Source organism: Nannospalax galili, unplaced genomic scaffold, assembly GCF_000622305.1.
Source record: "Nannospalax galili isolate Female #2095 unplaced genomic scaffold, S.galili_v1.0 scaffold111, whole genome shotgun sequence".
NCBI lineage: Eukaryota > Metazoa > Chordata > Mammalia > Rodentia > Spalacidae > Nannospalax > Nannospalax galili.
The window spans coordinates 586,488-612,913 of record NW_008330487.1 but is presented as its reverse complement, the minus strand read 5'-3'; the positions used below and the strand labels follow the sequence as shown (position 1 = coordinate 612,913).

Here is a 26,426-nt window from a genome sequence, read left to right as displayed (position 1 = left end):
GAGCCGCGGGAGAAGGGGCGGGAGGGGGGACGGGGGCGACGCGCGCCGCCTCCTGTTAAAGGGGGAGCAGCGCCGGCAGAGCCAAGCGCGCCCTCCTCCTCCCCACCTTGGGCCCCAGGCGCCGGCGCGGGAGAAGCCCCGGGAAAGCCCCCGCCCTGCCGGTGGCCTCCTGGACCGCAGAGTGAGCCGATCCGCGACACCCCTCCAGCTGTACCCCGAGCCAGAGGCATCTAACGCAGCCAGGGTCCCTGGAGCTGTGGAGGCTAAAGCATTTTCTACCCCTCCCCAATATACCCTGTATATTGCGAGTCTCTGTGCATGCAAGTGCCACTCGTGCACTGAACTTTGCATATGCATACAGGTGACCTGCGTGTGCACTGCAATGTTGCCTGGCTAGGTGCATGCAAATGCTTCACATATGCATAATGCCCTAACATGTGCTTGAGTTCTAGATGCATGTTGCTTGTCCCTGTGCCTGAGGAATGCTATATGTGTACAAGTTCACAGGTGCCACACGTGTGCAGTGGGTAACTCATAGGTAGGAACAACATATGTACACTGCAGTGTGACATGTTTGCTGCATACTCTGGTGTTGATCACTGTGATGTTGCATGTCCCTGGGCACGGGGCTGCTACATGTGTGCAGTATGTTGTTACATGTTTTCCCAAGTCTCTTCTACCACAAGTGCCTTTCTTTGTGCCAGGGGCACCCCCATGTTGCATCTGTTTGTGTAGAAGCCACAAAGATGCACAGACCCACCCCATCCTGGCACTGTGCCCAGGAACAGTTGGGTGGGGCCTAAGCCCACATGGCTCAGACAGTACCCAGAGAGATGCCCATTGCTCAGGGCTCTGGTCAGGCGGTTTGTGGCCTGGGCATGTTGCCACCAGGAAGGTGGGCCGACTGGGGACACACCACTGCAGCCAAAACAAGTAGGTTAACCCGATGACTCTGGTCAGAGAAGCCAGCAGGGGGCAGCTTTGCAATGAGGGTGGAATGATTCTGGACATACTTTTGAAGCCTCACCAAGGAAGGGGCCTGTCCTGCAAGGACAGGGTGGTCTTCAGTTCACCCAGTGCTATCCTCACCTTTCCACTGATAACTCAAGTTTTGTCATCCTACGGACTGGGGCAAGATGAGGAGAACCCACCTGTCCCTAGAGGAGGCACCAGGAAGAGGCTGAGAACCTCCCCTGTGCCTTCCCTCTGTTCCTCCCCCTCCACCAGTCCTGGTGACATTTGTTGTGAGTGATTGGGAGAGATTATCGACTTTAATGGAAGGAGGTAATAAGGGGTGATGAAGGAATCTCACCCGTCACCTTAAGGGAATTTATGAGGCTGTATGAAGCAGGGAGGAGGTCTGGGCTGATACCTTCCCTTTCCCTGCGGGAGCCCTGAGAAGACCAATACCTTAAGCCTAGCACTGGCAAGCAGGGACCCCCAATTCTTGCTGGGTACCCTCAAACACACCCTGGCATCTCTAATTTTGAATGCTTAGCTGCCACTGTGAAAGCTGAGCCAAGCAGGCCTTACCATCTGAAAGCATTGACAGCCACCCAATACAGTGGGAAATCCTGGACCCCTTCCTTATTTGGGCACTGTGAGAAGCAATAGAGTTTCTGGGGTTGGGGCCTAGAGGAGGTGAACAAGTGAGGAAAGTGATCAGGACATGGACTGTCTACTAGGATGCAGGACCCATCCTTTGAAACCAGAGCTCCAGAGCTCTAGCCCCTTCCTCTCCTACAGGGAGCAAGCCTCCCTCTTTATGAATATTCATGATCATTTGCATGCTAGAGACCCAGAACTAAGAGAAACCCAAGCAGGTCTCTTGCAGATGTGATGCAGCTGGATCTCTAAAGCCCTCCTCCTTCTCCTCCTCCTCCACCTCGAGATCCAGCTGGGTGAGGGGTGATGGGAAGGGGCCACCTCCAGAGAGACAGTGTTATATTTGTCTTTCTCTGTTCCTTGGTAGTACTCTGACTTCTTGACCCCATTCATTCAGCACAATGATGTATTCCCTGGGATAGACAGGTGGTGGGACATGATGGTATTATTCGGTACCCCAGGGGCTCACAGGGCAGGCTGGGAAGGATTGGCAAGGCAAGCCGGCTGCAGAGAGCAGGACCTACACCACAGGAGTTGTGCAGAAGCTGGCTGGACTAGAGCAGACAGGCGGAGGCGCTCCCTCTATCAGGGCTTCCCCACTGCTTTCCCAAGAGTCGATGCCCTTCCAGTCTCACTCTGGTGATAATGCCTGCCTGCCTGCCCACCCAGGAGGACTTGGGGTAATTACAAATCGTTTCTATATTCAAATCCAGCTGGTTGAAGAGAGATTACTTCTCTGAACAGCCTAGGCAGGTGGCGGGGCGGGTGGGGGGGGAGACATGCATCTTAGCCCCAAGAAGGGACCCCCCAGGGAATCTGGGGCAGAGACAACCTGGGAAGAGACCCCACCCAGAGCTTGACCACAGAAGGCTGAACAAGTGAGGAAAGTGATCAGGACATGGACTGTCCACCAGGATGCAAGGACAGAGTAGAGGCACCATCCCCCTGCACCCTTACACACTAGACAAAAAACAGGACAAAAGCCTTGCCCTTGTGACCCATTGGGATCTCCCCTAGAGCTTCTGATAGGCTGGAGGGGACCAACCATACTTAGGCATTAAGAGGCCAGGCTTCCTACCCTGATCTACTGCTATGCTAGGTGACCTTGAGACAAGTCTCTTCAGCTTTCTGGGCCTCTGTTTTCTTATCTGTGGAATGGTACAAACCATTAAACCATCTCAGCCTGGGATCCAGGAAGGTCCAAGGTAAGGATTTTAGCAAGGGCTAGACTTTGGAAAGGGGTCTTTTGTAATAATGATCTTATTAGCAATTAATTAATATTTTTGCTAAGAATAACAGCCACCAGTGACCCAGCTGGGAGGCAACACACTGCCAAAGCCCAGGCCAACAAGGCAGCTCATGAGAGAAAATGGGGTCAAACAAGGGAGCTCCCTGGCCTCACCCGGCTGGCCTCAGCCTCGCCTCCCACTGGGCCAGAGCTGCTATGCTTCGCTGCCCTTTAAACAGATGAGAAAATGTTCTTCTTCTCTTCCCAATGATTTATTTGGCCCAGAGCCTAGGCAGGTTTCCTTCTGGCTGGTGGGACCTAGAGTGTCCCTCACTCAGGCCCTGTCTACCGTTTCCATTTAGCCAGGCACTCTAGGGGGTTACTCAATCCTCAGGGTACCAAAGTCTCTTTTTAGTTGCACACCCACCTGGGACACCTATCAGAAGCTCAAAACATGTCCCCAAAGACATCCAAATCCACGTGACAATCTCTTCACCAAAGTCTGCCCCAGAGCTCATAGGCATCATACCTCCCCCCTCTGAGGGTTGTATGTCCTGGATGGCTGTGCTATGAAAGGTGGACTGCCCTCTTTATCTGCATGAGGTCCTGTGTATCTAGCTTCATCTTTCCTGCTGCAGACATAAAATGGGTTTAGGGGCCTTGAGTAATCTGGGCTGGGTGTTTGTCATTTTCGTGGTGTTGCAGACTGGGGAGAGAGGGAATAGTTATCCTCCCAGAGGGTTGACACCTGGGTGTGTGCAGCCCTTTTGGGTAGTGCCTAAATTCTCCAGCCCTGAGGGATGGAGAAATCCTTTAGGTCCTGGGTAGTCCTTACAACATATCTCAAACTAGATGGTACATGTGAGTGATTAGAAAGCCTGGTGCCAAGAAGGCTTCTTTTTTTGAATCATTCGACAAATACATGTCAAGTGTTTGGTCTGTTCGAGGCACTAGGAGATCCAGTTCATCAGCTAGTTCATCCGTTCCTGTCCCTCCAAAAATATCCCCATCTGTACACTCTTCACATTATCACTGTCAATACTAGGGTCCAAGCGCCCAGACTCTCGGACTTGCCTCTGAGCTCCCCTACTCCAGCACCCTCTACTGGGTCCACTAAGCCATCTCTTCAATGTAATCCCAAATGCTGCTTCTTAAGCTCCGTTTCAGGCCCTACATGTTCTGGCTCCTGTCAACCTCCCCAGACCCATTTCTTCTCCTCACCCCACATGCACTGTGCCCCATTCAGTCCCACAACCTCACTATGCCCCACTCAGTCCCATGACCTCACTGTGCCCCACTTGGTCCCATGACCTTCTTGCTGTTCTTAGAAAACTCTAAACCCTTCTCTAGCAATTCCCATGGCTCACCTCTTCTTATTAGGAAGGCTCAATTCCCCCTATCACCTCCCTCAGGAAGCTTCCCCTGACTACACCTCTAAAATAGCCCCCCATTGCTCCATCCCATGCATCTATTATATTTCCTTGGTAGCATTTATCTCTCTGAAAACCTGTTATTTATGCACATGTCACATGTTCCCTTGCTTCCCAACTGTGAGCTGTGAATTCCATGAAGACAGAGACCTTGTCTAACTATTCACAACTGAATCCCTTGGCAGCTCTATGCCAGGCATAAGGTAAGTAAATACTCAGTAAATTGAATGAATGGATAATAAAAGATCCAGGAGAGACCCAGTCCTGCTCGGGCTATGATCCTTGGGCTTTTGCCAGGGATCCAGTGTCTCCCAGAGGATGAAACAGAAACAGTCTGGGGTCACAAGAAGCCTTCGTCTCTCAGTAACTGCATAACCTCAGGACGGTCAGTTATGTTCTCCAAGCCTCAGTTTTCTCTTTTGTAAAATGGAAATGATTGAAACTTACCAGAGCTTATGGAGGTGAAAATGGCAAGGTGCCTTGCTCAGTGCTGGGCCCAGGAAGGCTCAGCTCTGTGACTGAGGGCCCCTTTCAGATACTCAAGGCCCAGGGCTGGTCCAGATTCTGGGGACATGGAGATGATTCAGAATCAGGGCCCTGACCTTGAGTCCCTCCCAGCTTGGGTTCTGAACCCTGCGAGTGTGTGTGTGTGTGCACGCTGAATCTTGATCCTCTCTCTGCAGAACTCTTCCCCCCATCCTTCTCTTCACTTTCCAGGTCTGTATCTACACACAGGCAAATGTCTACATGTGTTGGTAACCCTCATCCACACACTGCCACAATACCTGACTCACAGAAACAACCACACATACAACCCCAAGATACAATTCCACAACCTCATTTTTCTGGTCTAGAGGCACCCCATCTACTCATCCATGCCCTCATCTCCCACTATAGGCTGGGGTCAGACACAGTCCCTTGAAGGAGGCAGCCAAGGCACTCCCTTGTGACTTTCTGATCTAATCCCACAATACCCTGCTGCAGACCTTAAGAACAGGCCCTGGCAGCCACTCCAGGCCACCAGAGGTGGCAATAGCACACCCTGCATGCATATTCAGAGGCTGTGGACATGCATGGGGATGGGGGTGCTGTGAGGAGCAGCTCCCAGCTTCCAGCCCAGGGAGGCACAGCAGACTCCCTCAGTAAGGATGGCCTGAGGCACACTGGCAATGGAGGACCAATGTGTCTAGCCATCTGGGCTGTTCCAGGTCCTCTCCCCTGGGCTTTGTGCCACCTGGATCCTGCTGAACTGGGTTTGTGCCAAGAAGGACAACAATGAACAGCAGGGAGGGTTGGGACACCTTCGAAGTGAGGGGACCAGCTCATGCTGCTGAACCCCTCTGGGGCCAGACATTGTGCCATCTGCTTTTTACTTACTGTGAAAATTAGCCCTCAGGGGCTGGAGCAATGGCTCAACGGTTAAGAACACTGGTTGTTCTTGCAGAACACCCGGGATTGAATCCCAGCACCCACATGGCACCTAACAATTGTCCCTAACTCCAGTCCCAGGGGATCCGACAGCCTCTTCTGACTTCTGTGGGCATTGCATGACACGGGTGCACTTACCTATATGCAGGCAACACACACAAACACACACACACATAAAATAAAAATAATTAAAAAAAATTTTTTTAATTAGCCCTCAGAACCATCTTAAAATCTATATGGCCACCCCATTTCACAGCTGAAAGACTGGTTTAGAGAGAGAGAGAATCCATGTCTCTCCTTTATTCAAGGTTGTGCAGGACCCGTTTCAGCCCTGCCCTATCCTCCCCCAGAGGACAGACCAAGGACCAGCTGCAGAAAACTATTTATTTCAGAATTAGAGTTGATCTTCCCAAGACCAGCTTCCTCAGGTGACAGATTCAGAGGGCTTGGCTCCTGGCACTGGATCCTACAAGAGGTTGGCCACAGGATTTTAGGAGAGATAATCAGAGTTGATAACAAGGTACAGAACCACTGACCCCACACACCTCCCTGGCAAGCTGACATCCATCCCTCTCAGAGTATAGTCACTGCTGGGTGAGGGGGTGTGGCCCTTCCATCTCACCACCAACCCTGGCACAGTTCTGTCCCAGGCTAGGGGTATGGCCTGTGAAAGGGGTAAAGAGGGAGAGGAGGTTCCTGAGGGTTGTAGTTAGAGGGGAGGGGCCCACAGTGCCTGGCTGAGCGAGTGTTCTGCGTGTCAGAGTGGGAGTGAGTGGGGCTGTGGGTACACGAGTAGGTGGTTGTGTGCGTCAATGTGTAGGGGGAGAGTCTGTGTATATGGTGTGCCTGTGTGCAGGTTTTGTGTGTATCTGCCTAGGCCTTGTACGTCAGGAGCTTGGATCTGGCTCTGGAATCTCTACTGCTGCTGCTGCTGCTGCTACTGCTCTGTGTGTGTGTGTGTGTGTGTGTGTGTGTGTGTGTGTGTTTTCAGGATAAATGGTGCTTTCATGAAATTTTTTTCTGTTTGTGTGTATATGTGATATAAAATGCACATACATGTACATGTACATGTACAATCATGCTTTGTGATTGTTCCTCTGTGACGCTGTGTGACAGTGAGGTCAAGGGTTCACGGGTGGCTATCACCAAGTGAATGTCCACTCAGTGTGTGAATACGAGGTGTGTGGACAGGCCAGTGTTTGCCATTGGAGTTCTATGGAGGCATAGTATGGTATTTCCTTGTGCTGAGCACATGCTTAACTCGGTATATATGTGCGTCTGTGTGACAGTGCATGTGTCCATGTCTGTGTGAGTGTCTGTGTCTGTATGTGTGTAAAGAAAGTATTTTCTGGCCTGTGTGTTTGACCTTTGGTGAGTCAGGGTGTGGCATTTGCAGGCCTGGATCTGATGTGTTCATGTGTGTACATGTTCAGTACATGTCTTTGCCAGCCTCTGCCACTGGTCACCATGTATACTAGGGTGCACGGCATAGGGTGCCAGCAGGTCTCCAGCTTCCAGTGGAGTCTGTGTGTGCCCATGGGTGCCTAGATTTGAAATGTGGGTAAGTGCATGGCATGTGTGTACAGATATGTGATTCTTACCTTTTGGGATCTGTGGAACAGTTCTCTGGGAAGCACCCTCCCACTGGGGCTGAAACCTTGGCCATGCCTGACATTGCCAGCCAGGGTGGCCAGTTCTGGCCCTGCTTTCCCCAAAGGACCATTTGTTGTGGGAACCCTGAGACTACTGGCTGCCAGGTTGAGTCAAGGTCACACAATGGGGAGGACTGACTCTGTCTCCTCTAGTGGCCAGAACCACTCCCCACTCACACCTTCCCCCAAGGCTGCCAGCTCCCCCCACACACAGTGTTGAGTCTTCCCTGGGATGAATTTTAATTCCCACTTGCTCAGGACAGGCACAGTGAGTTCTGAGCTGCTAGTCCAGTTGGCTACAGGGGTGCCAGGGGGTCACCAGCAGGGGCCACTGAGTGGAGGAAGGGAGTGTGGCATGCATGCAGATTTGAATTTCAATGGTAGTTGAGACTAAGTATAGCTGTGTTGGGCAGTTGTGTGTGTGTGTGTGTGTGTGTGTGTGTGTGTGTGTTCTACAAATGTGCACCTGCAAGTGTGATGTGTCTGGATGACAACATGCTTTGTGATTGTTCCTCTGTGATGCTGTGTGTCAGTGAGGTCAAGGGTTCATGGGTGGCTGTCACCGAATGAATGTCCCTGAGAGCCTTTCAAGTGTCAGTGCTTCTGGGCATTTGGTCTATATGAGTATGTCAATCTCATTGTGTGTCTGTGTTCTGGATCCCGCGTGTGTTTGTGAAAGCCATTGTGTTTGTGTGCCTGGTGCCTATGACACTGAGGGAGCATCTATGGAGGTTTGGAGGACTATCCATGTGACACACAGGTGAACATTAACATCTCTGAGTCTACGCTGGCATGTATCTGCAGGGATGAGTGTGTTTGAGCATATCCCTGTTCCAGCCCTCGTCTCTCAGTGTGTCAGCACAGCTGTGTGCTTGGCGTCTGTGTCACTGTGCATCTCTGCAAGTGTTTGTGCCAGTGTTAGTGTGTCTGTGTGAGTGAGTGTTCATGGGAATGAGTGTGTGAGTATGAGGTAGGGCCAGCCCTGGGCACACCCACCCTTCCTCCAGGGGCTGGGCACAATGGGCTCTTGGGAGGCAATGGCTGGAGAGGATGGGCTGTTAGGGGAGGGGCGCCTGGCACTAGTTTCACCACTTTGCTGGCTGAGGGCATGGGGGCAGCTCATCCGTCTTGAGCAATGGGCCTTCACTGCTGTGAGATTTTTGCCAGCTGTAGCTGTGCTGGAGACTCCCATACAGCACAGAAAAGACCACCCATCCCACAAGTAACAGTGCCCTGAATACATGCATACACGTGCCCCAAGTTAGACACACAGCATTCCCAAACACCTGACATTCACAAGAGTCCAGGACACCAAAAGTACACACACACACACACACACACACACACACACATACACACACACACAGAAGATTCCATACACGTGCCCCAAGTTAGACACACAGCATTCCCAAACACCTGACATCCACAAGAGTCCAGGACACCAAAAGTGCACACACACACACACACACACACACACACACACACTCACACACAGAAGACTCAGGTCAATATGTGTATGCATTTCCATCACTTGACCACCACCCCCAAATGGAATTCTTAGTCTCTGAGGATGAAGAGAGCCAAGATTCAAAGTCCCAGGGAAAAGGACAATCTTGAGTCACTTGATGGCCGCTCTACTCAGTCATGCCCTATGCTGGGCCTTGGGGACTCAGGTGGCTCACCCCATGCCCTACCTCCCAAAAGTGCACAAACAAGGGTTGGGAGCAAGAGGTGGACCCCAAACCCAGCCTTTTCCATAGGATGGCATTCCACAGCCAGATGCAAGCTAGGGCCAGTGGCTGCCTGTATATGGGAGGCCCCATACCTCCCCAGGCCCAGGGGGGAGGGGAGAGGGCGGGGAGGAGATGTCAGTATGCCCAAAGACAAGAAGATTGGCCTAGAGATGGAATGAGGGCAACAGGGCTCCTTCCCTGACAGCTGACCCGCATTCTGAGAAGGAGAAACCCAGTGCACCTAGAAGCACTCACTACTGGGCCTGGACCCAAGGCTCTCTGCTCCAGAAACAGACTGCCCACATGAAGGAAAGAAAGATGTGCAGATGCAGGACCACAGAAGTGAGGGAGCACTAGACAAGAGGTAGAAATAATACGCTCTGAGCATTCTGTGTGTGTGTGTATGTGTGTGTGTGTGTGTGTGTGTGTGTACAGTGTGTATGTGGGGGGTATAGTGTTTGTGTATGTATGCAGTGTATATGTGGGGGGTATAGTGTTTGTATGTGTATACAGTGTGTATGTGGGGGTATAGTGTTTGCATGTGTATATAGTATGTATGTAGGTGGTGTAGAGTTTGTGTGTGTATACGGTGTATATGTGGAGGGTATAGTGTTTGTGTGTGTACACAGTGTGTATGTAGGGGTATAGTGTTTGCATGTGTATATAGTGTGTATGTGGGTGGTATAGTGTTTGTGTGTGTATACGGTGTATATGTGGGGGGTATAGTGTTTGTGTGTGTATACAGTGTGTATGTGGGGGTATAGTGTTCACGTGTGTATATAGTGTGTATGTGGGTGGTATAGTGTTTGTGTGTGTACACAGTGTGTATGTGGGGGTATAGTGTTTGCAGGTATATATAGTGTGTATATGGGTGGTATAGTGTTTGTGTGTGTATACGGTGTATATGTGGAGGGTATAGTGTTTGTGTGTATATACAGTGTATATGTGGGGGTATAGTGTTTGCGTGTGTATATAGTGTGTGTGTGTGTATATGGTGTATATGTGGAGGGTATAGTGTTTGTGTGTGTATACGGTGTGTATATGGAGGGTATAGTGTTCATGTGTGTACACAGTGTGTATGTGGGGGGGTATAGTGTTTTTGTGTGTATACAGTGTGTATGTGGGGGGTATAGTGCTTGTGTGTATATACAGTGTGTATGTGGGGGGTATAGTGTTTATGTGGGTATGTACAGTGTTTGTGTGTGTACAGCGTGTGCCCATGTGTGTATATGGTATGTGTACTGTATTTATGTGTATACACTGTATGTGTGCAGTGTTTGTGTGTGTACATTGTGTGTATACTGTGTGTGCACTGTTTGTGTGTGCATAGTATATGTGCATGTATAGTATTGTGTACAGTTCTGTGTATGTACAATGTGTATGGTTGTATGTATACAGTGTATGTTTGTGTGTGTACAGTGTCTATGTGTGTACAGTGTATGTGTATACAATGTTCGTATTTGGGGGATGCTGTATAAAGCAAGATTAGGCTGAAAGCACATCACTGAGGTAGGTTTTATTCTGAAAGCAAAAGAGATATATGAACTGTTTGGGACAGGAAAGAATCATGGTCAAATTTGTTTAAGAGGGCTGGGAAGCCAGGTGTGGTGGCATACACCTTTAATCCCAGTGCTCAGGAGATAGAGGCAAGTGGATCTCTGTGAGATAGAGGCCAGCCTGGTTCTACATAGCCAGTTTCAGGACTGCCATGGCTGAATAGTGAGACCCTGTCTAAAAACCAAGAAAAGAGGGGCTGGAGAGATGGCTCATCGGTTAAGAGCACTGACTGTTCTTACAGAGGTTCGATTCCCAGCACCCACATGGTGGCTATGAACTGTCCTTAACTCCAGTTCCAGGGGAATCCGAAGCCCTCTTCTGACCTCCGCAGCACTGCACAACACGGGTGCACTCACATACATGCAGGCAATACACTCATACACATAAAATGAAAACAATAATTTAAAAAAACAAGAAAACAATAACAACACAACAACAACAAAGGCCCGGTTGGCTTAGTGGGTAAAGCACTTGCAGGTGTGAGGACTAACGCTCAGATCCCCAGCACCCACATAATACCGGATGGGCACAACCTGCCTATAATCCCAGCACTCTGGAAGGCAGAGACAGGCTCCCCAGAGCAAGCTGGTCAGTCAGACCAGCTTTATCAGTGAGCTCTGGGTTCAAAGGAGAGACCTTGCTTCGGTGAATAAGGTGGCGAGTGACTGAGGAAGACTCCTGACACCAGCCTTGAGACTCTATGCATATGCACACAGCATACACATGAACACATGAAAAAAACTAGAAGAATACTTGTTAAGAAACAAGTAAGACAAAGCCAAATGATAGAGACCTGTAATCCCAGCTACCTGAGAAACTGAGGCAGGAAGATCACAAGTTCAAAGTCTGCCTGGGCAACTTAATGAGACCCTGGCTCAAAATGAAAATACTTTAAAAGTGAGAAAAGGGAGCTGGAAATACATTTCAGTGGTAGAGTACTTGAGTGCATGTGGGAGACCCTAGGTTAAATCCCCAGTGCCACGAAAAACAAACAACAGGGGCAAATGGATGGTAGAAGCTACAAGGTCATTCATTCATTCAACAAATATTTGTTGACTGAGTGAGTCAGATAAATTTTTGGACCCCTAAGTCCTGACCTGGTCACTGCTGTGTTTATGTGGACTTAATAGTCCAGTGTGGCAGGACAGACAGATGCAAAGAAGAGAAATCGTGTAGAGTAAGGGGGCAGGAGGGAGGGAGCAGAGGGGGCTGCTTAGGGAAGGTTTTCAAGGAAGTTGCCTTTGAGAAGGTGACATCTAAGCAGACTCCTAAAAAAGGGGAGGACTATTTGGAGGAAGAGCTGTCCAGATAGGGAAAATTGCAGGTGCAAAGGCCCTGGGGGAGGAGTATGCCATTTACTCTGCTGGGGAAAGACTTGTGGGAAGTCAGTTAGTTCTATTTTGGACTTACTGCATCAAGGTGCCTTCAGGACATCGAGAGACAGTGACCAGGAAACAGCAGCGATCTGCGGGGAAGAAAATAGGGATTAAAAAGAAAGGAAGCCCAGGTACCAATGAGGAGAACTGCGGAGACAAGGAGCACCTGGAGGCAGAAGAGTCAACTGTGGGGAGACAGGCTGCCAGGGATGTGGGAGTGAGGAGTAGGGCCAATGTGACTGAAATGGCAGCCCCAGAACCGTGCTAGTACCAGCTGTCCCTCCTCCAATCCCACCCTGCTTCCTGAAAGACAGCCAGCCAGGGAAACAGGCTAGGCTGCTGACAGGAGTCCCTTTCTAGATGGCCTGGGGTCCTGCTGCCTGCATCCTGGTCATTAGATATGGCATGCCCACCAGCTGAAGCAGGATCCTCTACCCCATAGCCCCCTCTCAGCTGTTATCAAACCTGGGAACAAGGGAGCCCCAACTGAGAGTGGGGCGGTCTGGCCAGATTTCCCAAATAGGCTCTAAGCCTGCTGTCATTGGGATTTGTGGTAACATCCAAGCCCGCCCTTCCAGCCATAGATCAGGATCTCTGGGAAGACATCCTCACATTCAGATGGGTTCTGTGGTATGCTGGTACCTGTTCAGCCACTAACACAGGCAGAACTGCAGAGGTAGAGCTCTGCCTTATAGCATTTGCCAGCAGGTCTAACTGGCTGGGACAAGTCAGCTTCAGTACTTTCTTTAAGACCCTTTCCAGAGCGATGTGGAGATCCAGGAAGTCTGAGGTTCATGCAGGGAATACACCTGTTGGTGGGAGAGGAAGGAAAGCCAGGCTTTGTAGCCTCATCTTCTCAATACCTGTCTCACACACACACACCCCAAGGAGAAGTTCTCTGAGCCTCATGTGCCCCATTGTTCCTCCAGCTCAAGACACTTGGCAGAATGCCCAGGCCCTATAGCCAGCACATCTCCCACTCTCACCCCCAACACCCACTTTCCCTGCCATTGGAAACTGATGCCAGAAAGTCCTGGTCCTTTGCTACCCTGACTCCCAGCTATGGTCACTGTAGATGGGTGAGCTGGATGTCACATCCAGCTTTGCCACCAGCTCCAAGGAGATTCTCATGCCCTTAGTTTCCCCATCTGTGAGATGGGTGGCAAAAGCTAGCCTCTCCAACAGCCCTTTCACTTGTGATATTCTGCCATTTCTGTCACTCTTTGTATCAGCCCTGTGACAGGCCTCCTCTCTCAAACATGTCCCCAGCCTCTTAGACACTCCCCGTCATAGTGGCCCCCCACTGCCTCTGGCTCCCCAGGCTCCCCCATAAGGGGCCCAACTAATTACATTAGGATTTCATGCCAATTAGCAAACAATTACACGGGCAAATTGGTGCCTAATTTGGAGCAATAACGAGAGCTCCACCGGCTGAGGAAACATAGCTACAGACAAGACTGTTCACCCCAGCCTGGCCCAATGGGGTCCCAGGAGGATGGAAGCCAGTTTTTCATCCAGTCCTGAACCAAAGTCTAACTTCTTTTAGGATCCTTAAGCAGCTGTACTGATTACATGGTTTACCCTGGCCTGTGCTAAATGAAGAGAGGGAAAAATAGACTGGGCAGGCTTCATGGAGGAGGTGGGAAGGCAGGAAGAAAAATGGCCTGGGTAGGGAGGTGGAGCGGGTAATAATTAACTTGAGCCTGGCTGCTGGAATGAATCAAACACACTCAAAGCTAATGGGGAGCAGAGCTGGCCAGAGCACGGGATGCAGGGGAGGGGGGTTCAAGCTAAGGCTACAGAGGTATGGAGGGACAGATGGGGACTGTCACTGCAGGAAATTCAGACATTCTCCTAGAGGCCTGTGGGAGTCACTAAAGGTTCAGGGAGGGAGGAGGAGGCTGAGAATCATCTTGGATGGTTCACTAGCAACCACCCAACCCATCCCATCTTCAGATTCATAGAACATGGTCTGGTCCCTCCTCTTAACATCTTTCAAGCTTACCACTCCTGTTCAGGCCCCCAGAGAGCATAGCTGTCCTGTCCTACCCCCCAACATCAGTTCATTTGAGTGTGTATGGGGTATGTGTGTGTGTGCGTGTGTATACGTGTGTGTATGTGTGATGTATGTGAGTGTGGGCATGTGCTTGCCATCGAGTGCATATGGAGATCAGAGGACAACTTTTTTTTTGAGACCGAGTCTCCCTGTAGCCCCTGCTGACCTGGAATTCGCTATATAGACCAGGCTGGCCTTGCTCTCACAGAGATCCACCTGCCTCTGCCTCTGGAGTGCTGGGATTAAAAGCATGGTGGCCTGGAAGACAACTTTTGAGAGTTGGTTCTTGCCATCTATCTTGTTGAGGCAGGGTATCTCTTGTTTCTGCCGGGCTTCCTAGTCTAGGCTAACTGGCCAGTAAGCTTCTAGGCAATTCTCCTGTCTCCGCCTCCCATCTATCCATTGGAGTATCATAATTACAGAAGCAAACTTTGACTGACATCAGCTTTTTCACATGGGTTCTGGGGATCTGAACTTGGGTCACTGGCAAGCAATTTTACCCACTGGGCCATCTCTCTGCCTGCCCCTCCCACACCAATTCTTTCCCACATCTCCGCTAGCAATCACCCTCTGACCCAAACCCAACCATATTCTTTGGTTTAAACTCTCCATGGCTTCCTGGTGTTATCAGAATAAAGTTAAAGCTTAGGCCATCTGCATGGCTGATTTCTGGCACCTGGGCTCTGGGGACCACTCAGCTGTTCAAACTTCATCCTACCTCTCATCCTCCCTGTACTCTAGGAGTTGGATGCTATGTGCACAGTAGGCCAGGCTCACGCAACCCATCCCAGCTCTTGCTGCTCCCTATGCCAAGGCTGTTTGCCAACACCCACTGTTTGTCAGCAAGTGCAGCTTTCTGGACCCTCCTCCACCCCCACACCCCACCTGGCTACCCTCCCCAAGCTCTACTCTTCCCCTACTCTGGGCTCTCAGTAAAAAGCTTTCTTCAGGGCTCAGGTTGTTGTGTATATGGTTCCTTCCAGACCCTGTCTGAGTTGAGCTTCTCAGGGGCAGAATGTGGACCTGATTTAGCGTCATTCACCCAACACCAAGTACAGTGAGTGATTAGCAAAGATGAGCAAGGTGAAACCATTTCCCTGAGAACAGACACTGAGGCAGAGATCTAGAGGAAAGTCATGAGTGGGGTTTCTCTTAGGAAGGGAAGTCACATCAGCTTTCAGCCTTCTGCCCACTGGAGACACCACTGTCCCCAGCCCTGCCAGGCTTATTCCTGAACACTCTCAAAAGCCTGCTGTATGGGGTTGGAGAGATGACTCAGCAGTTAAGAGCACTGGCTGCTCTTGCAGAAGACCTGGGTTTGGTTCCCAGCACCCATAAGGCAGCTAACAACCACCTGTTACTCCAGTTCCAGGGGACCCACTGCCCTCTTCTGACCTCCTTGGGCATTGCACAACACTGGTGTACTTAGATACATGCAGGCAACACATTCATACACATAATAAAATAAAATAAAATACAAAATATATTTTTAAATCCTAGAGTAACCAATTCCACCCATTCCCACCCAGACATTGTCACCTCAGCTTTCAATAACTATGACAGAGAAAAATCCTTGCAGGAGTGATGGCTCTGCGAATAAAGTGTTTGCTTGTGCAAGTGTGGGGACCACAAGGACCAGAGTTCAGATCCCCAGCACCCATATAAAAGCTGAGTGAAGGGCTGGAGAGATGGCTCAGCGGATATGAGCACTGGTTGTACTTATAGAAGACCCAGGTTCAATTCCCAGCACACACATGGTAGCTAACAACCATCCTTATCTCCAGTTCCAGGGGATCTGACACCCTCTTTCTGACCTCTGAGGGCACTGCACGACATGGGTGCACTTACATACATACAGGCATAGCACCCATAAAATAAAGTTTTTTTAAAAAGCTGAGTGTGTGTGGCGGCCTGCCTAGGTGCACCCAGGAGGCAGAGATGGATCCCTAGAGTGAGCTGGCTAGCTAAATTGGTCAAATCTGTGAGTTCCAGGTTCAGCAAGAGACCCTACCTCGGTAAATAAAGTACAGAGCTGTCAAGGGAGCCACTCAGTGCCGGCTTCTGGCACATACACACATTACACAGAGGTAAGCATATACATTCATGTGCCCACACACATGCACATGCGTACCACATATACAAACACATGCAAAAGAGAGAGAAAATTCCTACAGCTGAGGATCCCCCAAAACAACAGCAGTTCCCTTGAGGGCTGAGCATGAACTACAACATGAAAGACTGTGGGCAGCTTCAAGGAGGGAACTCCCAGTCATGGGTGCTCAGTCATTCCTGGAGGAATGACCAATGAGCAAGGGGAGTGGTGGGGGGGGGCACTGTCCAATCCCACAGAGCCCAGGAAGAGACCACAGCTAGAACCCAGATTGTCCCTGAAGCAGGGGGATGACCCAGCTGACTTTCCTGAGAGCGTCATTCTCACTTGGGGTACTGTTACTCCATCTCAAGGCCCATCACTCACGTTAATTACCGAGAAAAAGCCGATTTCTCCTCATTCCCAGACTCCAAACGACAGTATCATTAGGCTGGTAATGTGCAGAGAAATTGTGCGTGTCTGTCTTGGAACATGTCCTGAGCCAGAATGGGTGAGGGCAACTCGGCAGAGGTTTGCCTCCAGGATGCTCCCTGTGGCAGAGGGCCAACTCCAGAAGAGGTGCTGTGCCACCCAGGTAGAGGTAATCTCCCTCTCTGTTCTGTGGACACCAGTGATGGTGATTCGAATTAAATCTTACCAGCCAAAGGTGTGGATAAAAAGTTCACAACACACAAACTTCGCCAGAGGTTAACAAAGCCCTCCTCTCGCTGAACACGAACTCATGCTTATCTGCTTCCACAACTTTTCCAATCTTTTTTTTTAACCTTCCCAATCTTTCCTGAACCCTTTGCTCTGAGTGTCTATCTACCCCTGAACCAGGAGGCAAAGAGGCATCTGTGCTCACCATTCTTACAACTCTTCTTGGCTGAGCTAGGCCAAGTCCTACAATGCCAGCACCATGCAGTCTCCCCACCCTGGGGAGACTAACTACTGCACATACCTGTTCATACATCACATCAGGCCTCCCTCAAACCCACTCAACACATAGGAAACTGAGGTTCAGACAGGTAGGTGAGCCATACAAGTTCAAGTCTCAGAGCTAAGCTAACCAAAGCTCAGGCTGAGATGAAGCTTGCTCATCTCAGTCCACCAGGTATTCCAGGAACACAGTCCTTCTCCAGCTCCTGTCCTCAAGTTGAGGAGGGTGAGACAGAAGCAGAGAGTACCAATATAATTATAGTTCAGTGTGATCTGAGTCTGACACAGAGGCGGAGTACAAAAGGTTCATCTCACCAGTTGTCAAAGAAATGCAAATTAAAACAACAATATAATACTGGTTTCTAACAATTGAAATTAATACAGGTTTTTGTTTTGCTTTGTTTTGTTTTTTTAAAGAGAGCTGCAGGGTTGACAAGAACTGAAAACGGGACCCTCTCAGGTTCCACTGATGGAGGTTAAATTAGAACAACTTTCCTGGGAGGCCACTGGATAGTTGGTGTCAAGAGCTTTAAAAGCACATAGATCGTTTAGTCCCATACATCTACTTGAAGGAACTCAATCCAAGAAGTAACCAGAGATGTTAAAAAAAAAAAACAGAGCCATGTACAAGGATGCTTGGTGCTGTTATTTATAACTGTGAAAAATCACAGCCAACATAAACGTCTAGCAGTGGAGGGGTAGTTAAATAAATTATGATCCATCCTTACAGAAGAATATTATGCAAACAGTAAAAGTCAGGTTCTGAAGAATTTTTAATCACCTGAGGGGAATCATCGCTGTATAATATAGTGAAACAACGCAGGAAACTAAACTGCGCATAGGGAAGAGTCTTGATTGTATAAAGGAGATAGATAATCAATGTGCGGAAAGAGTCTAGAAGCAAAGAAACTCAGTTGATCGGAGAGGATTATGGGGGATTTCTTTGTTTCAACATATACTTTCATCTTTCTTCCAAATCTTCTACAATTTTTCAGGGAAAGTGTTACTAAAAACACGTGCAGGCTAGGAAGGTGGCTATCGGTGAAGTGCTTGCTGCACAAGCCTGAAGACCTGCGTTCGATACCTCAGAGCCCAAGTAAAAGGTCTGATGCAGTAAAGCATGTCTGTTCCCAGTGCCAGGCAGAAAATGTTGGGAGGATGCTTGGGGCCTGCTGGCTAAGCAGTCTGCCAGAGAGTTACAGGTTCAGTGAGAGCCTGTCTCAAAAGACAAGGTAGAGCCAGGCGTGGTGGTGCATGCCTTTAATCCCAGCAATTGGGAGGCAGAGGCAGCTGGATCTCTGTAAATTCAAGGCCAGCCTGGTCTACGTAATCCAGGCCAACTGGGTCTAGAGGGAGATCCTGTCTCAAAGAGACTGAAAAAAAAGAAAAAAAAAAGGTGGAGCATTGTTAAGGAAGACGCCTGACAGCCTGACATCAACCTCTTACCTACACACATACATACATACACACATGTGCACACACACACACACACACTCCAAGGGTTGGCTTGTATACTTTAGGAGTGCTTCCTTACCCATTGCTTCCAAATGGGCAGACTTGGGGTTTATGTAGTTTTTGGCTACAGGTTCTGGGAGAAGTTAACTCCATCACCATATCCTGCTGACCACTGGCATACTCCAGGCACCTCTGTACCACCTTCTCCTGTCCACTGCCAGCCTACAGCCCTGGGAGGTGAGGGGAGGGGCAGAGGCATGCAGAGGAAGTCATAGCCAGGTCCCTCCCCCAGCACACAGATACACACTGTCACACATGGCTACAGATCTAAAGAGACAGAGCACAGTCACAGGGATACTGACAGTCAAGTCACAGGCATTGATGCGCACCCAGGGACACAGCCCAACAGGCCATCACACAGTCACACACCCCACTGTCATACAGCCTCAGCACAGGCAGACCCAGCCTGGGTCTCACACACAGGCCATTGTGCTCTGCCAAGTTCCCAAGGTCCTCCCGCCTGCACCACCCCCCAGCCCCACACCTGCTGCCCCCACCAAGGAGGACAGGACAGAGGGCTGACTGGCAAAGGGGCCAGCACAGGGGGACTGGCACAGGGACCTGCAGTCAGACGGGGCAGCCCAGCCAGGAGGGAGGCCTCTTGGAAAGGTTGCCATGGCAACAGGCTCCCACAGAACCAACCAGAGACTTCGATCCTCGGTTCTTATTTTTAGAAGTTGGGTCTGGACTGGTTGGGCCTGCCAGGGGCCAGGCTCCCACGAGCACAGACACCAGCCAGAACGTCTGGGGGCTTTGGTGGGCACTACCCAGATTGGGCTTCTTTCCCAAGATCATGCCCAAGGGCAGGTCTCCTCACCTGTCCTCATCCTGACTAGTGGAGTGGCCTTCTAACCAGGAGCACCTTCCATCCTCCAGGTCCAGGGTGGAGACACAACCTGCTGACCCACTGCACAACACGGTAGCCTGTGGATGACTGTGATGTAATTTATAGTGTGTCAGGGGATGGAAGAGACAGGAGCTTGGGCTGATTTATATAGTAGAGTGGGGAAGGCTGTGTGTAATTGGGTTTGAATGAGTGTATTTGTGTGTGCATCACTGGGACTCCTCTCTCCTGCAACTGTGTGTGTGCGCGTGCGTGTGTGTGTGTGTGTGTGTGTGTGTGTGTGTGTGTGTGTGTGTGAATTCTCTCTTCCACAGGAACAAAAACAGGGAAACACCACCCCTAACTTCTACCCCTGCCATGATCTCCTAAACATGGGGAGAAAATTAGAGATCTCAGGCTGGGAGGCTGGAAGCTTTATGTCCCCCTTGTCCAGACTTCCTATGTCTGAGCAAACAGTCCTAGAGGGCAGAAGGGTGGTAGTCCAGACAGATCCAGGTGGATAGAGCCTGGGGAGTTGGGGGTGGGCAAACAGGGGAAGCCAGAGCAAGCTGACTTGGTGATGACTCCTCCAGCTGCTGGGGATTTCTCTGTTAATCTGGGACAGCTCTGTTTGCATCTCATTTGCCTACATTTGCATAACAAGGGCCTGGCTGGCACTGGAGATTTAAATTCCTGGCCTGGGTAATTGTGTGAAAAAGCCTCTAGAGACTGAGCAGGAATCCTAGGGTCCCAGAAATAGAGGCAGGGACTTGCCTGTGGACACTGAGGGTCCTCAGCTGATCCACCCTGGGAGTCCCACTTCCTCCATAACCCCTGGGGCAGGAGGAAAGGTGGAGTGGAAGGGATGGCAAAATTAGGATTAAGTCATTCTTGAGAGCCCTGCCCTGGCTTCCAGCATAGAACTGGATCCAAAGTACTTTTCAGGAAGGGAATGATCGGGGCTGGGGTGGTGAAGGCAACCCTCAGCTGCCTCTACCTCCTCCACTAACTCCTGCAGAGTCGTTCTCTGGCCACATACTGGACCGGCCACTTACTACTTCCAGGACTCTGAGACCCAGACATCTCTGCCCTGGGTCTCTCACTTCAGCTGACCCCACTTTGGTCCTCTTCTGCCAGGGTTGAAGAATTCATAGGTCCACAGAGGTCCACAGGCCCAAAGGATTGGGTCACCTGGAACTCTAGCCTTCTTCAAGACTGAACCTCAACCCGGAACCTTAAAATTCCCTACTCAAGTAGCCAGAAACTAACCATCAGAACTCGTGGGGTCATCTGCCCACCTCAAAGGGTGGCTGTTTGCCAGGAATGTGAATCAAGCAGGAACGGGAATACTGGAGTATCTATGGATGTGCATAGAAGGCCCCCGGGACTGCAGGGTAGAAAAGGAGGCGGGGTAGAGGGCTGGTGGCCTCCTTTGGTATCCCTTAAACACTTGGGGTGGCTCTGACAAGCTGACCTTGGCCAACTCACTTAACCTCCCTGTGGCCCCAAGTGGGGTTAATAATAGTAGCTGCCTCTGTGAGTTGTTATGAGGATGTGCCGAGTTAATTCATGTAAAGCACTTAGAACAGTGCCTGGCGCAGCTTATGAGCCCTAAGTGTCAGCTATTATTATCTACCATCCTGGGATTTGGCGCTTTTCCCTCCAGCTGCAGAAGAAACCTCTTAGCTTTCATTTCGAGAAACTATGGAAGAAGTAGTGTCTAGGATAGTCCTTCCACTCACCTGTGTGGTCCAGACCTCCTCTGTCCCTCACCAGCTCTGTATGCCCAGGCCAGCATCCAGGAGGGCAGCTTCCCACACTGAACTGAATGTCATGATTTGTTTAATGTCATTATTGACTGAATAAATGAGACCACAAATGAACAAATGAAGGAACAAATAAATGAAAAACTAAGACTAAATGAGTAAGAGTCAAAGAAAAGGCAGGCGGGAGAGGCTGGGCAGGAAGAACAGCCTCACAGACAGATGGTTTGGCTGTGGGGTTCGCAGATCAATTTCACTGACCACCTCTGTTTCTGTTGCCTTTTGGATGGTGGTTGGCAGGACCATCAGCCCTGGCTTTGGGAGGTGGCTCCACTCTGTGAGGGTTAGAGTATCCAAGTCCTGGGTCCTTTTGTGTCCTGTAAATCCTATAGATGCCTGAGTGTGGGGGACAGCTCAGAACCTCCTCACTGTCCAGCCCAATGTGGGGCAGGGAGTCTGGGAGAGATGTTGGTGAGGCTCACTGCTTCTTCATTTACACTTCTCCCCTTCGGCAGAGCCAGGCCTCAGTGAGACTGCCTGTCAATGGGGGGGGGGGTTTAGCAGCGATGGAGAGCCCTCTTGGGGCCTGTCAGCCTCTACCATCTGGCCAGGCTGGAGTTGAGGGAGATGGGGGACCTGTCAAAGGATAGCCTCTGTGCTCTCAGGCCTGGCTCTAGGCTCCCTAGGCTCACCTTAGGCAGTAATGGTGTTTGGGCCAATGGGAGTGATTTTGTGTGTGTGTATGTGTGTGTGTGTGTGTGTGTGTGTGTGTGTGTGTGTGTGTGGTGATTTTGTGTGTGTGTATGTGTGTGTGTGTGTGTGTGTGTGTGTGTGTGTGTATGTGTGTGTGTGCATGAGCCTAGACATGATAATTAGGTCCTGGTGCACTTAAGAGGAGCACTTCATATGTCTATATTCATGAGCTCTATGTTCACATGATGGCACACCTGTGTTCTTATGCACTGGGACTTTTGTATACGATGGTGCATGTCCTAAACTAGACTTGGGTCTGGGGATTTTCTTTTCAGGGGAGGAGATATTGGTTTGTGTGTGGGCCATGTGTGTTTTGGGTGTTGCATGCATATGGAGGCCAGAGGTCAACTTTAGTTCAAGAGAACGTGGGTCATGCAAATTATGCTAGGCTGGCTGGCCAGTGAATCCAGGGATCCTCCTGTCTCTGCCTTTCCACCCCTGGGATTAGAAGCACGAGTCATGCCCAGCCTCTCACGTAGGTTCTGTTCTTGCACAGCAAGAACAGTTTGTTGACAGTTTGCTGACTGAGCATCTTCCAGCATGGACATTGATTTTGTTTGTTTGATTTTGGTTTTCTAAGACAGGGTCTCACTCTAGTCCAGGCTGGCACCTGGGCTGACCTTGAATTTGCTATCCTTCTAAATCAGGGGAAAGTACTTCCAGATCTTTTTTTTTTTTTTTTTTTTTTTTTTGGTGTTTTTGAGACAGTCTCCCTGTAGCCCCAACTGGCCTGGAATTCTCTATGTAGACCAGGCTGGCCTCGAACTCACAGAGATCTGCCTGCCTCTGCCTTCCTGAGTGCTGGGATTAAAGGTGTGCACCACCACACTCAACTCAGGTCCATTTCTTTAGAGCAGCTGGAAGTTCCTGTGAGGGAAACCAAGTCAGCTGAGGAGCCCCTGGAAGCATCCCAGGCTGTCCTAGAGCCCTGTTCCCTGGAGGTAGGTGCTGGCTTCATGGATCACCCAAACTCTTAGACTCCTCAGGGCATCTTCCTCTCACCCACCCCAAAAGGGAGATAGGTAGCATGAAATCCACTCTTATGTACAGTTACACAATTATGCAGACCTGGGTATGAGCCAAACACATAAACAGAGTAGTAGACCCACCAGACCCAAGCATATGATAAATACATAATCATGCATATGCCATGACACATACACACTAATATAGCATTGCATAAATGTAAACATACAAGCACACACATTTTACACAATGGAACATATCCACAATGTATGATAACACACTCTCACAAGGATGCACATACCTAGAGTCACAAGTCATGCCAGCATCTGTGTTCACAAGCCTTCTGCCCTTTACCTATCTCTTCCCACCCTCTCTCCAGTCCTATGCTTTAGCCCTCATTCACCATGGATGACTCTGTGCAGAAGATGGTAAACATGGCATGCATTATATGACCCTATGAGCATGAAGTTGTATGTTTATATGTCTAAGTTTGGGTCACTATTTCATATCCTGTGTAGTTCTAGCTGTGTGTGGCATGTAAGTGTCTCTTTGTGACACTATGGGCATTTTTCTGCAGGTTGTGGGGGTGGAGTGTCTGTGCAACTGTGTCCTATGGGCAATCTCTCTGCGTGCCTGGGTGTGTATGCCTCTGTGTGCGTATCTGAGTGTCTACGGCTCTGTGGTCAGGCTCTGCAGGATAGCTTAACTGGCTCTACTGCAGGCAGAGGCTCTGGCCTGGGGTGGGGCCAGGTGAGACTGGACTGAATTCCCCAGCGGTTGACAGTCGTATTTACAGAGCTCCGAGTAGGACATAATTGCTTCTATTAATCTTTCTCCGGTTGTTAATTGCTCACTTATCGGGTTGTGTATTATGCCGACTGTTGCTCTTAATTCGCCTCCATAGCTGCAGGTGTTTGCTGCCTTATTAACTGTTAATCGGCGCGGCTAGGGATAGAGACTTAATTGGCCTCTAGAGTGGGACACAGGCGGGCCAGCCGGGCACTGCCAGGCTCTCAGCCTGTCCCTGGAACTCTCACCTGTGGTGCACAGGTGGCTACAGGGAAAGGGCTGGCCTACTGCCAGCAGACAGAGTCCTGCATACAGAAGTCAGAATGAGAACTACCAAGTATTGTATATATGCAGTCCTACCCCCTCCCAGAAGCCAACTGACCAACCAGAGCCCAGCTCCTATGCCTCTCTTCATCACCAACAACCTTATTCTACCCAGGATAGGAAGCAATCTCATTTATTTTAATTAAGCCTAATTGAGAGCTATCCCCAGGACAGAATGGAACTAGGTTTTTGCCCTTTAGGTCTCTTCTGCCTCCCTGTGGTTCTAGCAGTCAAGGCTGATAAGGTTAGAGGGACGAGGGGATAAAGAAAGGCGAGGAGGAGCTTCTAGCCTGCCTTGGTGGCTCACGCCTTTAGTCCCAGCACTCGGGAGGCAGAGGCAGGTGGATCTCTGTGAGTTCAAGGCTAGTCTATATAGCAAGTTCCAGGCCAGCTGGGACTACAGGGGGAGACCCTGTCTCAAAAAGACCAAAAAGAAAAGAAAAAAGAAGGAGCTTCTACCAGAGCATGAAGGACAGAAGTTAGATGCAGAAAGGACTTCCCAGGCAGTTGCCTCCCAGGAGGAAGTTCTGCTGCTTCATCCCAGCCACACCTCTGCCTGCACAGTCCTAATGACAGGGAACTCCCTGCACTGCACTGCTACAGCAAAAGGGCTCTTCATTCTGAGTCCTCTCCCAGAAGAGGCCCCGGGGCAGAACCAGGCCAAGGGCAGCCTGGCTCCAAGGGGCATCTGTGCTTGGCAGAGAATCTTAATTGTCCACAGTGGGGAAACTGAGGCCCAGGAAGAGCAAAGGGATTGCCCCAGAGCTCTGTGGTCCTCTCTAGTAAAAACTCAGACATGCAGCTCACTGGGCAAAGTTTCTGCTCTCTTTTCCCAGGAACCCTGCCCCATCACAGGCATTTTAGTCCACAGTCCCATCTCAGCGGCTGTAGCCTTAGGCTCCAGTGCCTGGAGAAGAATGCAATGGTTCCTGATACAGTGGACTCCCTGAGTCAGACAGTGAGTGAAGTGGGAGGACAGAGTCTGTGCTGCACCAACCTGGCCTGGCCAACAGTTCTCATCCCATGCCTAGAATCCAGTCTGCCCTGGCATCGGGAAATTCTTTCTGGTGCCTAGTTGTCATGTCTGGAGTTGCAAAGGAAGCTGCTTTGCTTTAGCTGGGTTCTGAGGGGAACTGGGCTCCAAGGAGGCAGGAAATAAGCAGAGTGCCAACTGTATGCCAGCGAAGAGTGAGTGCAAAGTGAGGGCAGTTCTACAAACCCTCACAAAACAGACTTAGGGATTAGTATGCCTATTTACAGAGAAAGAAACTGAACCACAAAGAAGGGGGATCAAGCCAAGGCCACACAGCCAGGAAAGGCGGACCTGGGGTCCCAACAAGTCTTGGCATTGCCTGGAGAACTGGGTCTTTGGTCAAGGACACCTGGACAGATTCATGCTAATGTTTCTGTAAAAGCCTGAGTGGACCAAGAGCAAGCGGTCACTCTAAGGGGTTTCCCACCCACCTCACATCCCAAACCACTGAAAAGCAAAGCACTCACGCATGCGCAGCCCAGGTGGTCATCTGACGGATGAAAGCAAAGCGAAGGGAACTGTCCAGGGATAGTTGCCCAAACAAGTTCCGGCTCCGCCTCTATGTTAATGACATGCAGATATATGTAAATTTGTACATGCAACTGCTTAAACCTTTGGGAGCAATAGGGTGACACAGGAGCAGTTGCTATGGAAATTCAAAAGCGACAAACCTACTCCCCCACCCAACACACCCCCACCCCCCCGCACCAGCAGGCACATAGACACGTGTACAAAGACCCAGGGTTCCTCGCTCCGGAGCCCAGAGGATCACGGAGTGGCAGAGGGTGTGAACCGGAAGGACCTCAGAGACTGCGCCCAGCCTAGGGATGCTGAGGCAGGGAGACAGTCTGGGCGTGAGGCGGGCGGCATCAGGCTCCCGGCGGGCCTGGGGCGTCGATGGCTTAAAACCCTTCGGGCAGCCGGCGACTCCTCCTCGGTCTAGTAACGAGTGCCCCGCCCGGCGTTGCATAGCAACGTTCCTAGAACCTAGCAACCGCCGGTTACGCCCCCTAGCAACGTCATACCCAAGCCACGTTCCTGGTCCCTACCAAGAGATTAGAGAGGGGCTTGTGAACTAGGACCAGAAGGTGGGTGGAGGTCATGTGGCCCAACCCCTATCCCGAGGCAGTCTTCAGGATTTGGGGGTCCATCTGCAGCCCTCTTCAGGGGGGAGAGGTGTCACGGGGCCGCGTTAGCACCCCCATTTATGGAGGGGCAAGCTGAACCCCGCGAGGCAGGCCCTGCCCGAGTGCTTTTCCACTCTTTTCCACTCTTCCCGGGTGCCTCTCCCCGGGAGGAAGCCCCAGCCTGGGGGAGGGGTGCGCAGCCCTCTTCGCCTCCGCGGCCGCATTAGGAAAACCACCCAA

General features: G+C 50.5%; 1 long non-coding RNA gene across 1 annotated transcript; it reads right to left on the bottom strand.

Annotated features, from left to right (window-relative positions):
• Window positions 1–5,966: 5,966 nt before the first annotated feature.
• Window positions 5,967–25,728, bottom strand: LOC103746079. The gene is made up of 4 exons (XR_607783.1): window positions 25,527–25,728; window positions 12,652–12,818; window positions 12,044–12,098; window positions 5,967–6,157 (listed from the first exon to the last, which is right to left on the bottom strand). It is a non-coding gene; the product is annotated as an uncharacterized LOC103746079 (long non-coding RNA).
• Window positions 25,729–26,426: the final 698 nt, after the last annotated feature.